Below are 8,035 nucleotides of genomic sequence, written 5' to 3' on the forward strand. Positions count from 1 at the left end.
TGTGCTTAGGGTCGTTGTCCTGTTGAAACATCAAAGATCTCTCTGTACTTTGCTTCGTTCATCTTTCCCTTGATCCTGACTAGTCTCACAGTCCCTACCGCTGAAAAGCATTCTCACAGCATGATGCTGCCACCACCATGCTTCACCGTAGGGAGGGTGCCAGGTTTCCTCCAGACGTGACGTTTGGCATTCAGGCCAACGAGTTCAATCTTGGTTTCATCAGACCAGAGAATCTTGTTTCTCATGGTCTGAGAGTCTTGAGGTGCCTTTGGAAAACTCCAAGCGGGCTGTCATGTGCCTTTTACTGAGGAGTGGCTTCCGTCTGGCCACTCTACCATAAAGGCCTGATTGGTCGAGTGCTGAGAAATGGTTGTCCTTCTTGAATGTTCTCCCATCTCCACAGAGGAACTCTGGAGCTCTGTCAGAGTGACCATCGGGGTTCTTGGTCACCTCCCTGACCAAGGCCCCTCTCCCCTGATTGCTCAGTTTGGCCAGGCGGCTAGCTCTAGGAAGAGTCTTGGTGGTTACAAACTTCTTCCATTTAAGAATGATGGAGGACACAGGATGCACCTGAACTCAATTTCGAATCTCATAGCAAACGGTCTGAATACTTATATAAATAAGGTATCTGTTTTTTGTTTTTTTATAAACTAGCAAACATTTCTAAAAACCTGTTTTCGCTTTGTCCTTATGGGGTATTGTGTGTGGATTGATGAGGGGAAAAAATGATTTCATAAATTTTATAATAAAGCTGTAACATAACAAAATGTGGAAAAAGGGAAGGATCTGAATACTTTACAAATGCACTGTATGTGGAATAGGGTGTCATTTGGTTCGCAGCCATGCACTCCTCTGTAACTCATTCTACTGATCTGCAGTAGCTGGGCATGGGTTTTGTGGTTTCTCATTTATGTCTTTGCTATTTGATGTATAAATTATCAGTTGTATGTAAGGCAATACTCTGCTCTGAGGCCGATTTCTCATTTCTAGCTGAATTTGTTTTACGTTGTCGTAAATGTCAGGCTATTGGAGACAGTAAGCCAAGGAGATCTTAGTGGGACAAAAGCAGGTTGTTCAGAATCAGACCAGTGTAGAGCCCAGGCAGCAAAGGCAGGTACATTATATACATATCTGCCATGGGACATTTCGCCTGTAAAAGGTTTGGTTAAGAAAGAGTAGGCTATTAACTGTAGTTAAGTTTCAATTATTCCTGCCTGGAATACTCTTTCTCTCTTCTTCTGTGATTCATAGGCTTAAAATATTTTTGGTTTTACCTTAAATTAAATAGTATCAATAGAATGAGATTGTAGGCTAAAATTGTATTGTTCACCCTATCATGTCTTCAAAAAGCACTGATCCACCCATGCATTTTTGCAAAGAAACCTCTTTGTAGTTGGTAAAAGCACCAACAACATGGCTTGGATTGGAAAATTATGTCTGCTATTTAATGCGTCCAAGCTTGTCATCAGATCAAGCTCAGATGAAAAATTCTCTGTTTTGACTGCTGTTGAATGTAGCCTCCACCCAGTAAGTGGACTGGGACAGGGCAGAGAGAGGAAAGACGTCTTGCAGTGAGTCAGTCAGGTTCTATAGCTCATCTCAGCAGGCTATCAGGCTTTTGCCACTGGAGGATGGACAGCACAGGAGCTGAAACCCTTCCTGCTGCTTTTATGGAGCACAGTAAAAGGACTGGTGTTTCTTCTGGCCATTCTCTTTCCTTCTCAATCCAATCTCTCTCTCTCAGCTGAAGTGAAATCCATGGGCATAGTATATTCATTTTATAGCAATTCGCTCACTCATTGTATAGATGTAACCCTAACCCAATCGCCAAGCCACGATCCATCCATTCTTCCAGTACACTCTTCCAGCCGGTCTTTCATTCATTCTACTGTAGAATGTTGTACGGTACTACATTGTTATAATGTACTATGCTTTCCTGCCCTACGTTATTCTAGGTCATCCATCCCCAAGTCCACCAATTATTCCAGCCGCAGGGCTCCACAGGCCGCAAACCTAAACACTCTTACCTCCGAGTCAAGCCACAAAAGGAGCTCAACCCCTTCTTGATCAAAACACACTGTAAAGGTTTTAGAAAAACGGCACTGGGCTCCAAGAGACAAAGCCAACTTTACCACTGAAATAGATTTCAATAAATTTTTATTTCCACAGCTACTGTCCCCCATATTCCATAATGGTAATGAATTAGCAAACAAAAGCCTCAAAAAGAAAATAGGAATTCTCTTCAGTTTTTCTTTCTTGAATGAAATACCATCAACCACACAAGGAAAACAAAGGGGCCTAGATTATTTTTGTGTGGTTTATTCATTTTCTTAAAGGAACAGTGCAGTCAGAATTCTGTGTTTCCTGTGTTTTGAATCATATTGTACAACGGATGATGAAACTAAATTGTAAAAGCGTGAAACAACTTGGTCAGTGTTATTTCCCGGTAGTTGCTGGTTAAAAGTACAATCTACACAGGACCTTCTAATCAGCACTTTGCACGGGCAGTAGTTCGGGCTTTCCATGGTGACGGAATAGACCATTAACAAAGTATTTTCTCCACCTCGCGCTGAGCGGCTTTGCCGACCGCGCCGCTTGGATAGAATTTCACCCCCCGCCTAGGCTTCATTGAAGATGAATGGGCAACCCCGTCCACCATGCACTGTCTGTCAGTGCCTTTACAGTAAGGTACTTCATCTTTACCCAGAAATGATTTGATATTGATATAAAAAAGGCTGCATTGGGCCTTTAATTGGGGTGATTCACTGGCACCACCGTCAAGGCTGCTTCAATCAATGGTTTTCAAGCACCATTGATTATATTCTTAAGAAATGTGCAGTTTGCAGAATAATGTTTTTATTTCCCTTTTACCAATCTGCAAAATGTAAAGCTCAACGCAATCAACAGCACCATGGGTGATGTGGAGCTGGTGAAATGTGTTTTACACAGAGAGATGGGGATGATTGTGACTTTTTGTGACCAAATGATTGTGGCCTACAATTTTATACAGCAAATTGTATGTGTGTCTGTGAGATTTAGAGTCAGAGAGTGCGTGTTGTGTGAGAGACAGAGTGGGTGTATATGTGTGTATAAGTGGCCTGTGTGTGGCCGGTTGGCTGGACTCAGCAGCCCTCTCTAGGCTGATCTTGGCCCCTGGCTGTTGCTTGGCATTCAGCTTGTCTGTAAAGAAACAGCTGGAGGCAAAGCCAACACCAGTCCCACTATGAGAGCGCCCTGCCAGCAGTGACAGATTCCAGAACTTTCCATGGTACGGCGTCGCCATGCCAACAGGGCTTTGGCAAGCCACTCGCCCGTCCTGATCTGCACACCTGGCCCACCTAGAGTCCAGAATCACCTCTCCTGTCACTGCCTGATGAACAGGTCATTTACAACCCAAGTGTTTGTGTGTTTTTAAGAGTTATGGGCCCAGGGAAAGAAAACAGTGTGGTTCAGGACCTCCTGTGTGTTAGGCCCTAATCAAACAGGGTGGGAGAACCTGATAGAATAGCTATATGAAACTTTAGGGCCAGAGTCAAGCAAACCTGCAATTCACAAATTCAGAGCATTTTATTCAATAGGGTTGGGCAGCATATTGTATCCCTGGGTATTTTGAAATCACAGGAGTTTGGTGGCACCTTAAGGAGCCTTTTGGACCTAGACTTGGCGCTCTGGTACTGCTTGCCATGCGGTAGCAGAGAAAACAGTCTATGGCTTCGGTGACTAGAGTCTTTGACACTTTTTTGGGCCTTCCTCTGACAACGCTTTGTATATAAGTCCTGGATGGCAGGAAGCTTGGCCCCAGTGATGTACTGGGCCGTACGCACTACCCTCTGTAGCGCCTTACGGTTGGATGCCGAGCAGTTGCCATACCAGGCGGTAATGCAATCGGTCAGAATACTCTCGATGGTGCAGCTGTAGAACTTTTTGAGGGTCTGGGGACTCATGCCAAATCTTTTTAGTCTCCTGAGGGGGAAAAGGTCTTGTCGTGCCCTCTTCACGACTGTCTTGGTGTGTTTGGACCATGATAGTTTGTTGGGGATGTGGACACGAAGGAACTTGAAACTCTCAACTCACTCCACTACAGCCCCGTCGATGTGAATGGGAGCATGTTCGGCCGTCCTTTTCCAATAGTCCACGATCATCTCCTTTGTCTTGCTCACATTGAGGGCACCACACTGTTGTCCTGGTACCACACTGGTCTCTGATCACTGTTGTCCTGGTTCCACACTGGTCTCTGATCACCTCCCTATAGACTGTCTCATCGTTGTCAGTGATCAGGCCTACCACTGTTGTGTCGTCAGCAAACTTAATTATGATGTTGGAGTCATTTTTGTCCATGCAGGTGTCGTTGAACAGGGAGTTCAGGAGGGGACTAAGCACGCACCCCTGAGGGGCCGCTGTGTTGAGGATCAGCGTGGCAGATGTGTTGTTGCTTACCTTTACCACCTGGGGGCGGCCCATCGGGAAGTCCAGGATCCAGTTACAGAGGGAGGGAGGTGTTTAATCCCAGGGTCCTTGGCTTAGTGATGAGCTTTGAGGGCTCTATGTGTTGAATGCTGATCTGTAGTCAATGAACAGTAGTCTCACATAGGTGTTCCTTTTGTCCAGGTGGGAAAGGGCAGTGTGGAGTGTGATTGAGATTGCGTCATCTTTGGATGGATCTGTTGCGGCGGTATGCAAATTGGAGTGGGTCTAGGGTTTCCGGGATTGTTGTTGTTGATGTGAGTCATGACCAGCCTTTCAAATCACTTCATGACGGGGCGGTAGTCATTTAGTCAGGTTACCTTAGCTTTCTTGGGCACCAGGACTATGGTGGTCTGCTTGATACATGTTGGTATTACAGACTCGGTCAAGGAGAGGTTGAAAATGTCAGTGAAGACACTTGCCAGTTGGTCCACGCATGCTCTGAGTACACGTCCTTGTAATCCGTCTGGCCCCGCCGCCTTGTGAATGTTGACCTGTTTAAAGGTCTTGATCACATCGTCTATGGAGAGCGTGATTACACAGTTGTCCTGAACAGCTGGTGCTCTCATGCATGCTTCAATTTTGCTTGTCTCAACGCGAGCAGAAAAGGCATTTAGCTCGTCTGGTAGGCTCGCGTCACTGTGCAGCTTGCGGCTGAGTTTCCCTTTCTTAGTCCGTAATAGTTTGCAAGCCCTGCCTCATCCGACGAGCGTCAGAGCCGGTGTAGTAGGATTCAGTCTTAGTACTGTATTGACGCTTTGCCTGTTTGATGGTTTGTCTGAGGGCATAGCGGGATTTCTTATAAGCGTCCGGATTAGTGTCCCGCTCCTTGAAAGCGGCAGTTCACTACTTCACTACTAATGTTTGTCAGCTATAGATCTTATGACTATTAAGGTAACTATCTAAGATGTGCCAAATAAATTCTCTCCAGCTGGGTTTCGCTAACTTGCTAATGTTAGCTAAGTGGCTAACGTTAGCATGCAAAAGATCTTCTTGCTTACAGAAGCAGAGGCAATTCCCTCCTGGATTAAGATTCTTGCTGTCTAATATTTGTTTTGTGTTTTGAGATGCTTGCATAAATTGAACTGGGTTGTCTGTCTTAGCGCGCTCATTAGCATTTACCTAGAATACGCTATGGGAATTCCTTAATACTTGTTAGCATTTTGTTACCATTCTGTCAACTGACTTTTTTGGCTTGATTTTACATTTGAAAAATAAATGCCCCTTGTGTCTACTGCTGGTAATAACGGTAATGGCACAGACATGGTATCAAGGTAAGGAAATCTGGATACTGCCCAACCCTATACCAGCTCCTGCACTGCAAAACAAACACCCATTCATTCAAATCAAAGCTTGTTTTGTCTCATCCAGTAAACATTGTTTGAGTAATTATATTATTTAAAATTGACTTTATGTGGCGCAGTGAAGGTTTCCTACACTGTGGGTTTGACTGAATTCCAGCCTTAAGCATTCTTGTAAATGTAAACCATTTGGAGTAGGCTATATCATTTCCCATGTGATGTCACATTATGTGTGTTTAATATGTAATGCTCTTTTGTGTAGCGCTGATAAAATGACATAATCTTATAACATTAGACCAGTCAGTCACTATTAATGAAACAACTTTGTCCACTGATCTTGATATGAACTCTGATGATACTGTATCTACAGCAATTTTCGGCTGGTCTGTAAAGCTATACTGGAGCCACTGTGGGTTGAATGACCTTCTATGTGAAAAAGCGCTCTTTTTCATCGTCATTTCGAGACGTATTTGAACCAGCGATCTAAGGATAAACTCCTTGGCTAACTGCCTGGGTCCTGCATTGGTAGACTTTTGTCCTCTGACCAGACCCACATTACTGTTCATATCAATCACACCCTCTCTTACTGTAACCTCCATCCCAGATAGCTTCTAGTGCCAACCCTTACAGGGGCAATCTGTGATTGCTACATCCATTTAATATATACTATGTGAAGAATATAACTTGAACTTCAGATTGGCCCCTTAAACACTTCCTTTTCCAGTGAGTGTGTTGATAATATTCAGTCCATGCTTCCCTGCTGCACTTAAAATATATATATAGACAATACATCTTATAGGCTACAGAAACAGGCCCCTCAGTCTGGACAGGAAAGATATCGTATCCCATGATCTTATACAGAAGGTGATTACTCAAGTTATTTCTCCTGATAACCCATGGTATTTTAGCCAACATATTTCACAGCTTTATGATCCCACAAGGTTCTTGGTCAGTGAATGGGGGCAATCTTCTTGAACAACCATGAACTTGTCCATCTGCCTGCACAGTAACAGTGCCCAACCAACTCTCTGCCCTGTCCTGTTCTGGCCTGGCCAACCAACTCTCTGCCCTGGCATGTCCTGACCAGCCCTAACAACTCTCAACCAACTCTCTGCTTGGCAGCATTTGGGCTGGAAAGTCTCTGTGGATGTATTTTCGAGTCAGTTGTGACTAACCACTTTAATTCAATTATGGAAAAAACATTTCAAAATCTGATATTTAATAAGGAAAAATAAGGAGATTATGCACATCATAAAAATGTACATTTCCACTGGTGTATTTTGGCCGGACGTTTTAAACAAGAGGCCAGAAGTTATTGCTATTGGATAAATAGTTACGATTTGTAAAATGCCCTTTATGTAGAAGGTATTGCTGTATTGCTTCTCATGTTGCTCTCCTCTTTAGATTCAGCATGGACACCCACAATGTCTGAACTGACACTGACACTAACACCCAGATATCAAACATACTAATGACATATTCATGAATGTAATAACTTTTAAGGGGTAATATGCAGTTTGAACAATAACAAAGTGCCTGCCCCAGCACTGTTTTGATAAAAAGCTGAGGGATGGGGCTGGAGAAATATAACCATCCATGACCATTCATGATATCAACATTATAATTCTAACCATGTTGAGGCTATACAGTGTTTGTTTACATTTACATTGTTTACAAACATTGGAGTAAAATAAAGTGATATATTTTGAGTTCTGATGGGGTACGACAGTTGAACTAAGCTCATGAGGCATATTCTTTAAGACTCAATGGGCATACAGTATATAATTCATTGAAATGTAAAAATATGGAGGTACCATTCACAGATTGCCCCTTTAACACTGCTCACTGTTAGAGGTCACAATGTCCTTATTAGACACTGTGTGAGCCTGCCAGGTCTGAGCTCCACTGTGAGGGATGCGTGGGCATGTCCACCTCAGTCCAGTAAGTGATCAGGTGTTTGACTCTGTCTGGTAGGAAGGAAGTTCTTATTAATGCTGAGACAGAAGGCAGAGTCTCAGCAACCTCAGGCATGCCTGCCTGCCTGCCCACACACACACACACACACACACACACACACACACACACACACACACACACACACACACACACACACACACACACACACACACACACACACCACACACACACACAAATTCAGATCCAAACAGCAGCAGGCAGGCGCTCGCTGTGGCTCATTACTGGAAGAGGGTGTAATCCAAGGTGTGCTGTTACAGGAAAAGGGGTGATTGGGAACAGATACAGTATTTAAA

This window comes from Salmo trutta, chromosome 17 (genome assembly GCF_901001165.1).
Source record: "Salmo trutta chromosome 17, fSalTru1.1, whole genome shotgun sequence".
In the NCBI taxonomy this organism is placed as follows: Eukaryota; Metazoa; Chordata; class Actinopteri; order Salmoniformes; family Salmonidae; genus Salmo; species Salmo trutta.